Source organism: Peromyscus californicus, unplaced genomic scaffold, assembly GCF_007827085.1.
Source record: "Peromyscus californicus insignis strain IS unplaced genomic scaffold, ASM782708v3 Scaffold_7__1_contigs__length_154581171, whole genome shotgun sequence".
Taxonomy (NCBI): domain Eukaryota; kingdom Metazoa; phylum Chordata; class Mammalia; order Rodentia; family Cricetidae; genus Peromyscus; species Peromyscus californicus.
In genome coordinates this window covers 94,095,597-94,104,948 of record NW_026294595.1, presented here as the reverse complement: position 1 = coordinate 94,104,948, position 9,352 = coordinate 94,095,597, and positions in this window count along the sequence as shown.

Here is a 9,352-nt window from a genome sequence, read left to right as displayed (position 1 = left end):
GTCTCCAGCGTGGCGCCCCGATCCTCTCCTCAGAGCCCCCGCTGGAAGCCCCTGCCACACCCCAACACTGTTCTAGACCCGGACCTCAGAATCCGGCACAGCCCTCTCAGAACGTAAAGCACCTACTAGACACCGAAACCCTCATGTGCCCCCAGGACGGCTGTGACAGCTCCCCACCAAGATCTGCGAGCATCCCTGTACCAAAGGGTTGAGCTTTTCACCCAATTTGTTCTTTATTCGTTCTCCGTAGCCTACCTTTTATCGCCAAGTATTCTCCTATCAGAAAGACCATTTTCTTTTTCTCCTACCCACCTTCCTAGGGTGTTTTCCAATTGGTTGTAGGGCTAGAGTTTTCCAAGATCTGTTTAGGAATTGTCAACTCTCCATTCCCACTGCCACCCTACACAGGCCAAAGCCAAAACACCGTGTATTTGGGGGCTGTCATTCTTCCTACTTGCTTCTTCTTTCTACCTCCCACTTTCTAGGACGTAGTGTGAACACTGGCGTTGTCTTCATACTAGCCAGTGCAACATCTGCTATTATTGATAGACCACCTTGCGCGCACAGTAGACACCCATAGAAAAATAGGCAGGTCCCTATTAAAGGAGTGAATAATTGCCTGCTCCACCACTAGTAATCACTGGAGGTGGCCCTGCCCACAGTCATCCCGTCAGGAAGATGCAGAGCTGGTTCCAATTCACACCTGCCTGCTTGTCCTCATCTCTGCTTGCCCCCTGGAGGCCAACGCACGAGGCCCTTTGCAGAGGTCCCGGGATGGGGAGAAGGAATTAACCAGTGAGACGTCCCATGCGGCACTCTGCTGGATCTTTCCAAGGAATTCTCCTTCTGAGCAGCAGGAGCCTCCCTCTTCCTCCACTTGGCCCTATCCTTGCTTGTTTATTAATTATCTTAATGATAACAGCAGAGCTGGCGGCGGCCTCAGACCCAGCTGGGGGCGCCCCCAGGCGGCAGCACAAGAAGATCTGTCAACGGTTGGAGAGCAGGGGCCTGACTTCCGCTGAGCTCTCTGCCAGTTTTCTTGGAAACTCTTAGATGGCTCCAGGACCCTTTCCTGAAGGAGAAAAGAAAAGAAAACTAAAGCCCACACAAACCTGCTCTTTTCCAGAATCCATTGCTTTGGAAGTTGGAGTGGAAGCCAGAATGGCTGGGCTGCTGGCACCTTCATTACCCCTCACTTCTCAAGAGGGGACTTCTCCAGTAAGAGGGACTCTCTTTATTTCTGCTGACATTGGAAAGAGTCTTCCCGGAGGATGTTAACCTAGAGGCAAACTCAGCTCTACTTCATTCCTGACCTGATACAGAATTCTAGCCCAAGGGTTTACACTTTGTTAACAGCCAAACTGGCCCCTTCAGCAAGTCATGGATGTGGCTTTATTCTCCACTTTTAAAATTTTTTCATCCTAGCTGCAAGCCTGAAACATTACAATCATGCCAAGGAGCACACTTTCCCTGAAGGTCAGGGAGCCCTGGCTCTGTGTTTTCTCCCTAATTTCACTCCAAGTTCCCTCCTGGCTCTTAGTATTTCTACTTACAGGGCCAAAGTGGCAGAGAGAAACCTGTGGGATTCTGGTCTGCTTTTTCATCTCCTACACAAGGGTGGCTAGTTCCTGAGTTCTCACAACCCACTCAGCCTGCCCCGCATCATCCCCCCCACCCCAGCATAGCATAGGAATGTGCTTCTAGGGGTATGTGAGCAGGTGTGAATTTTGTGGAAGAAATGTGTAGGTGGGTGAGAGGGTGTGCATTGTGATGTATGAGGGAGGGTGTGCATTTGTGCAAATTCTAAATGTGACTGACGCTTTGTGGGTGGATGGGGAGAAAGTGTGTTCGTGTGTGTGTGTGTGTGTGTGTGTGTGTGTGTGTGACTGGAGGAGGAAGGCTGCCTGGGCAAATGTATGCCTGCAAAAGTTCCCTTCCCCCTGTAAATGCATTGCTTGGAGGGAAACTAATCAAATCAACAGGAAATGTATTTGACCTAACAGAAGCAGCTGTCCCTGGAGTTCCTGTCCTCAGGACAGAACCAGAGCCAGCTCTATGTGTCTCAGGGGAGAAACATGCTATGCTATTGCATGGGTAAAGGAACAGCATGGAAGAGAGGAAGGGGCAGTGGCAGCCTCATATTGTGGACAGGTTGAAGTTGGACCACAGCATCTCCCTACTCTGCTAAATGGTAAAAATTGGGAGTAGGGAAGTGCCGCAGTGGTCAGGCACACGTGTTCCTCTAGCAGCAGACCCCTTGGTTTGATTCCCAGATCCCACATGATGGCTCACAACCATCTATAAGTCTAGTTCCAGGGGATCCGACATCCTCTTCTGACTTCCTCTGGCACCTGGCACACACATGATGCACATACATATGTGCAGCAACACTCATACACAAACCACTGCCCACAGTAGCAGGACACTTGATGCCAATTTCCAGGGTCCCAGGAAGCAGCTACTTCAGCTTCTTCAGACTTGAGGCCTCTCTCCCCACAGGGAAAAGGAACCAGCCTGGTGGTGGTGGCGCACGCCTTTAATCCCAGCACTCAGGAGGCAGAAGTAAGCAGATCTCTGTGAGTTCAAGGCCAGCCTGGTCTACAGAGTGAGTTCCAGGAAAGGCGCAAAGCTACACATAGAAACCCTGTCTCAAAAAGCCAAAAAAAAAAAAAAAGGAACCAAGGTGAGATGTAAGGCATGACAGTCACCTTGACTTGTACCCAATGACCAGTTCTTTCCTAACCACTTCTCATGAGTGTTGGCAGGTCCCACTCAAGGAATGAGGAAGACCACAGACTATGGCCTTTATCTCTTCATAGGCAAACATTGTTTGCTTTGGGGATTAATAGGAAAAATAATGCCTATAGTTGAATTCCAAGGGTGCTGGAAACTGTTGCTATGCCTACCAAATGCTAAACAGGAGATCATGCCACTCCTTGCCCCACAGAAGATGAAGCAGAAAGGTATTCCCCAGAGGAGACTACACTTTCCCTAAGAATCACAGGAGAAGTCTCAAATGATCGGTTTTCTCCCCAAAACAGATTTATAAATAAGAAGAAAAAAGGTAAGCTTAGGTTTTCTGAAAGTGCAGATGGGTCCAAATTGGAAGAAAAGAGGAGAGATGACTCAATGTGGTTAAGAGTACTTGCAGAGGCCCCAGATTGGTTCCCAGCACCCACATTGTAGCTCATAACTCCCTGGAGACACCCTCTTCTTGTCTGCTTGGGCACCAAGTATGCATGTAGTGCATGCACATACATACAGGCAAACACTTATACATATAAGAAATAAAAATTAATGTTTTGAAAACAATTTCAACTGTGGAGGGGAGCCCTTGAGATTCTGGAAGAATTGCATGTTCAATTGTGTGTCTTATTAGTCCTTTAAAAAATATTAGTGTGTATATGTATATAATATGGGGGGGGCACTCTTGGTAACACAGCCTGTGTGGCCATCAGAGCAGGACTTTGTGGGACTGGTTGGGTTTTTTTCCCACATTTACTTGAGTTCTGGGGATCAAACTCAAGTTTCCAGGCTTGCCAGCCAAGCACATTTACCCACTAGACTATCTTTCTGGCCCCTCGATTCTCTTTAATTGTGGCCTGGTAGGTGAGGATTTTTCATCTTTAGTTATTTACTCTATTTATTCACTTATTTGGGGGGTTTGTGTGTGTGTGCAGGTTCCTGTGTTCACATGTGTATGTAGGCCAACCTCAAATGTTATTCCTCAGGTACCATCCACCCTCTGGACCCCCTTTTGAGACATCATCTCACTGTGTAGCCCTGCCTTACCTGGAACTCATGATGTAGACTAGGCTAGCTTCAAACTCTGATATCCACCTCCCTCTACCTCTGAAGTGCTAGGATTAAAGGCATGCACCATGCCCAGAGTAAATGACCCAGTAGATCAGATTTGCTAGTTAGCAAGGGATATGTTTGTCTCTGCTTTCCCAGCAATGGGCTTAAAAGTCTGTTCACGGTGGTGGTGCACATCCTTAATCCCAGCACTTGGGAGGCAGAGGCAAGTCTGGTCTACAGAGCGAGTTCTAGGACAGCTAAGGCTACACGGAGAAATCCTGTCTGGCAAGGGGAGGGGTCTGTTCACTGTTGTGCCTAGCTTATCAACTGTTCCTGCTGCCAGGACTTTGCTCCCTGATCATGGAGTTTAAGCCCAACTAAACACTTTCTTTTGTAAGTTGCTTTTGTGATGGCATGTTGTCACAGCAATAGAAAGGTAACTAACATAAACAAACAAGGCTAGTCTGGATATTAAACAACTATAATTCCAGCACTGGAAAGGTAGACACAGGAAGATTGCCACATGTCCAAAGCTAGCCTGGTCTAGATGAAAACTTCAAGGCAGCCAAGGTGACAAAGACCCCGTTTCAAAAGAATCCCAAACCAGTGGGCTGGAAGGATGGCTCAGTGTTTAAAAACACTAACTGTTCTTCCTGAGGACTTGGAGTCAATTCCCAGCACCCACATGAGGGCTCACAATCATCTGCAACTCCAGTCTCGGGGGATTCTTCTGGTCTCTGCAGACCCTGCACACACCTAGTGCATGGACATACATACAGGCAAAATACTCATACACAAAAGTCAAAACAAATAAAAAGTCCTATACCCCAAATTGAGCCCTTTGATATATGCCTGTATTTCCAGCTACTCTTGGAGCTAGGTAAGTAATTCACTTGAGCCTAAGAGTTCAGTATCAGCCTTAACAACGGCCTGAGCAACAAAGACCTTGTCTCAAAAAACAAAACCAAGCCGGGAGGTGGTGGCGCACGCCTTTAATCCCAGCACTCGGGAGGCAGAGGCAGGTGGATCTCTGTGAGTTCAAGGCCAGCCTGGTCTCCAAAGCGAGTTCCAGGAAAAGGCGCAAAGCTACACAGAGAAACCCTGTCTCGAAAAAGAAAAACAAAAAACAAAAAACCAAAAGCCTAGAACCTAAATCTAATCCTGAAAGAAACGTCAGAACAATCCTAAATGGAAGTGAGAACATGGCTGCTCCTCAGTATGGTTGGAAAAGGTAGATTGTAGAGAGTTCAGCCAGAGGCCTCTGGAAGGGTCCAGACTGAACCAGGTCATGAGAGGAGATGGGGCGGGGGATGTTAGGGGAGGAAGAGAAGAGAGAGAGAAGAAAGCCAAGAGGGCAAAGAGGAAGCCAGTCAGGAGCCAAGAGAGCACAAGGCCAAAATGGCTGGATTATATAGGAATCAGAAGCTGGGGAGGGAAGGCCAGCCCCCGGGCTGGAGAGGCTTAGCGTAGGGGGCACGGTGAGAAGTGTTGGGAGGAGCCACAGGTACTGAATTAGACTTGTCCCTGGTTTCTTTGGGATCTGTCAAATCCTAAGAAACATTCTACAATATTCCCTACCAGTACTACTCTAAACTGCAAAAAAAGCTAACAAAACCCATAAAATATCTAGAAAATTCAACTGGGGATGCAGCTCAGTAGTAAAAAGCATACTTATTATGCTCCAAACCCTGGGTTCAATTCTCAGGAATCCCAACTCCCAAAATACTTAAGAAATTGTTAGTTAGCAGAGCGGTGGTGGTGCATACCTTTAATTCCAACACTCAAGAAGCAGAGGCAGATGGATATTTTTGAGTTTGAGGCCAGCCTGGTCTACAGAGCTAGTCACAGGACAGCCAGGGCTACTCAGAGAAACCTTGTCTCAAAAAACAAAACAAAACAACAAAAACAAACAAAACCAAACCACAAAAGAGCACACACTGCTCTTCCAGAGGAAGAGTTCAAGTCCTGGCAGCCACATCAAGCAGCTTCACAGCTACCTGGAACTCTAGCTGCAGGAGTATCTAACACCTCTGGCCTCTACAGGCAGCGTCACTCACATGCACGTATCTCCAACGACAGGCACACATATATAGAAATAAAATAATAACAAAAGGCCACCAGTGGGTTAGTGGCTCATAATCCCAACACTATGGAGTCTGAGGCAAGGGGATTTCCAAGAATTTGAGGCTAAACAACTTAGCAAGTTTCACGGAAGCCTGGGCTGCCCTGTCTTAATGAAGCAGTAACAGTAACGGACACAAACAAGGACCACATATTCAGTTTAAGATAGCTCCTTAAGTAATTTTAAATCTACAAAAGATTCTCCTTTCTCTCCTAGACATGCAGTTAACAAAAGAAACTGGTCACTGGTTTATTCCTATGTTCTTTATCCATAATTGAATTTAGCTAATTGTATTGGGTCATTGTATATTATGTTCCTGTACTGCTAGGTCCTAATGCTTGGCTGTATTCCAATTTTTTTTAAAACTTTTTATTGACTCTTTGTGTATTTCACATCGTGCATCTGATCCCACTCATTTACCATCCCCTCGATTCTGCCCTCTGTCCTTGCAACCTCCCCACAAAACAAAATTTAAAAGTAAAACCAAACCAACCCAACCGACAAATCAAACAAGCAAACAAAATCTCAGTGTGGAAGCTGTAGTGTGGCCCAGTGAGTCACTCAGTATATCCCTTAGTCCATATATCTTTTCTTGTAAATGTTCACTGCAATGAGTCATTGATCTGGTTCAAGGCCTCTGGCTTCTGCTACACTATCAATACCTGGCCTTCACTGGGGCTCCTCTTGGATGTCCCGTTGTTGCCCTGAGATCCTGCAGCTTTGGATCTGCAGGTCCAGTCCCTTCACATGCTCCAGCAGTTTACAGATGAGGTGGGTGTTGGGGTGAGTTTTGTTTTGTTTTGTTTTTCAAGACAGGGTTTCTCTATATGTAGCCCTGGCTGTCCTGGAACTCGCTCTGTCGACCAGGCTGGTCTTGAACTCACAGAGATCCACCTGCTTCCTGAGTGCTGGGATTGAAGGCATGTGTCACCACCGCCCGGCTCTATTCTGATTTTTTGGGACAGGGATTCTTCAATGTTTGGTACTTCCAAGCCATCATCACATCAAAAGAGGAGTTGTGTGCCACTGTCTCACCTTTATGATGCTGAGGCTTGTCAGTAAAGGCTGGGAGTGGTGGCTCCCAACACTGGGGGGTGGAGGCAAGAGGATCGGAAAATTCAAGGTCATCCTTGGTTTCACAGTAAATTCAAGGCCAGCTGAGCTTTACATTAGACCTTGTGAAGATTCAAAAACAAACTGATCGGGGTGTAGTTAGTTGGTAGATTGTTATGTACATTGGTGTTTTGCCTGCATGTATGAGGGCATCAGATCCTCTGGAACAGGAGTTATAGACAGTTGTGAGCTGCCATGTCAGTGCTGGGAATTGAACCCGGGTCCTCTGCAAGAGCAGCAGTGCTCTTAACCACTGAGCCATCTCTCCAGTCTCTGGATCCATTATTTTATTGAGCTATGGTTTCCTCCTCTCTTTCTTGGTTTTTTTTTTTTTTTTGGTTTTTCGAGACAGGGTTTCTCTGTGTAGCTTTGCTCCTTTCCTGGAACTCGCTTTGGAAACCAGGCTGGCCTCGAACTCACAGAGATCCGCCTGGCTCTGCCTCCCGAGTGCTGGGATTAAAGGCGTGCGCCACCACCGCCCGGCTTCCTCCTCTCTTTCATTCTGCAGTCTTTGTGCCAGTCCCTTCCCCCACTTCCAGAACTTCCTATTAGGTCTTGTACTGTTTGAAATCTGAAGGCTGGCTAAATCCTAGTAGCCGAAGTTCACAGTGTGGAGAATCTGTGAAGGGTTCCACAGATTTGAGGTCACTCTTGACCATCAGCACTACCTGAAAAACTTGTTAGGAGTACAAACTCTAGGTCCCATTAGAGGTCTAGTGAGTCAGAAGCTCTGAGGGTGAGTGAGGCTTATCAATGTGTGTTATTGTTGTTCGTTTGTTTTTTGTTGTTGTTGTTGATTTGAGACAGGGTTTCTCTGTGTAACAGTCCTGGCTGTCCTGGAACTCGCCTGTAGACCAGGCTGGCCTCAAACTCACTGAGATACACCTGCCTCTGCCTTCTGAGTGCTGGGATTAAAGGTGTGTGCCACCACTGCCTGGCAACAGGACTTTTTATTTTATCAAAACAGAGCCTTGAGCTAGAGATGGCTCATCAGTTAAGAGCACTTTTGCACTTGCAAAGGACTTAGGTTTGGCTTCTAGCATTCACATAGGAACTCACAGCTGTCTCCAGTTCCAGGATATCCAGTACCCTCTTGACACCCTCTTTTTAATTCCTGGGGCTTCAGGCACACAAGTGGTAAATATACACACGTGCAAGCAAAATTCTTATACACTTATACGATTAAATGAATACATACAAAAACATTTTTGTAAAGATCACCTGTTGCTCTTCCAGAGGACCTGGGTTTGATTCCCAGCACCCACATGGTAGCTTACAACCATCTGTAACTACAGTTCCAGGGAATCTGACTCCCTCTTCTGGCTTCTCAGGGCACCAGGCATGCACATGGTACACACATATACATGCAGGCAAAAAAAATTGTATATTTAAAAGGTTTTTCTTTTGTTTTGAGACAGGGTTTCACTGTGTATCCCTGGCTGTCCTAGAACTCACTCTGTAAACCAGGCTGGCCTAGAACTAACAAAGATCCACCTGCCTCTGCCTCCTGAGTGCTGGGACTAAAGGCGTGTGCCACCACCGCCCTGCTTAAAAGGAAATAAATAAATCTAAAAATAAAATACAGGGTCTCAAAACCAGGTGGTGGTAACTCATGTCTTTAATCCCAGCATTCTGGAGGTAGAGGCAGGTGGATGTTCTACATAGTGAGTTCCAGGACAGCCAAGGCTACACAGAGAATCTCTGTCTCAAAAAAACCAAAAAGATAAAATAAAAACAACAACACCACACACAGGGTCACACTTTGTAGCCCAGGCAGATCTTGAATCTGTCATCCTCCACTATCAATCCCCCAGGTACTGGGATTACCCAAACCTTCCATGTCACAAGGCTGAAAGAAGTTCTCTGGTGAAAAGGTAACCAGTAATTGTTACAGGTGCTTGGATTTCAGACCATCCAAGTTCAGTTCAGTTCAGTGAGCAGACCTGATGTGTAAAGGTTTTACTGTTGACCCTGGCTAGACCTTAAAGGGGAAAGACTTTTGGGAGCGGGTGGCAGGGAAAAGGGGTTGAATTCCCAAGAAAGGAGACTGGCATGAACAAAGGCAAGATGCTTAGGAAGCGGGTAACCTTGATGACAAGGTCCTTTTCTTTCCGGTCTTCTCTCCAACACCCCAATTCTTACAGCACTCTCTGGGAGTATTGCATTCTTTGTGTTCCTCTCACGGTTACCTTCTGGCTGTAAGCACACGAGCGAGGTCACGTTAGCGTGTGTGCAGGCTTTTGCATGCTGACTGCGAGCACTGGCTCTGGAAAATAGGATGCAGTTAAGCACGGTGGTGAGTGCAGAAGGACATCTGTG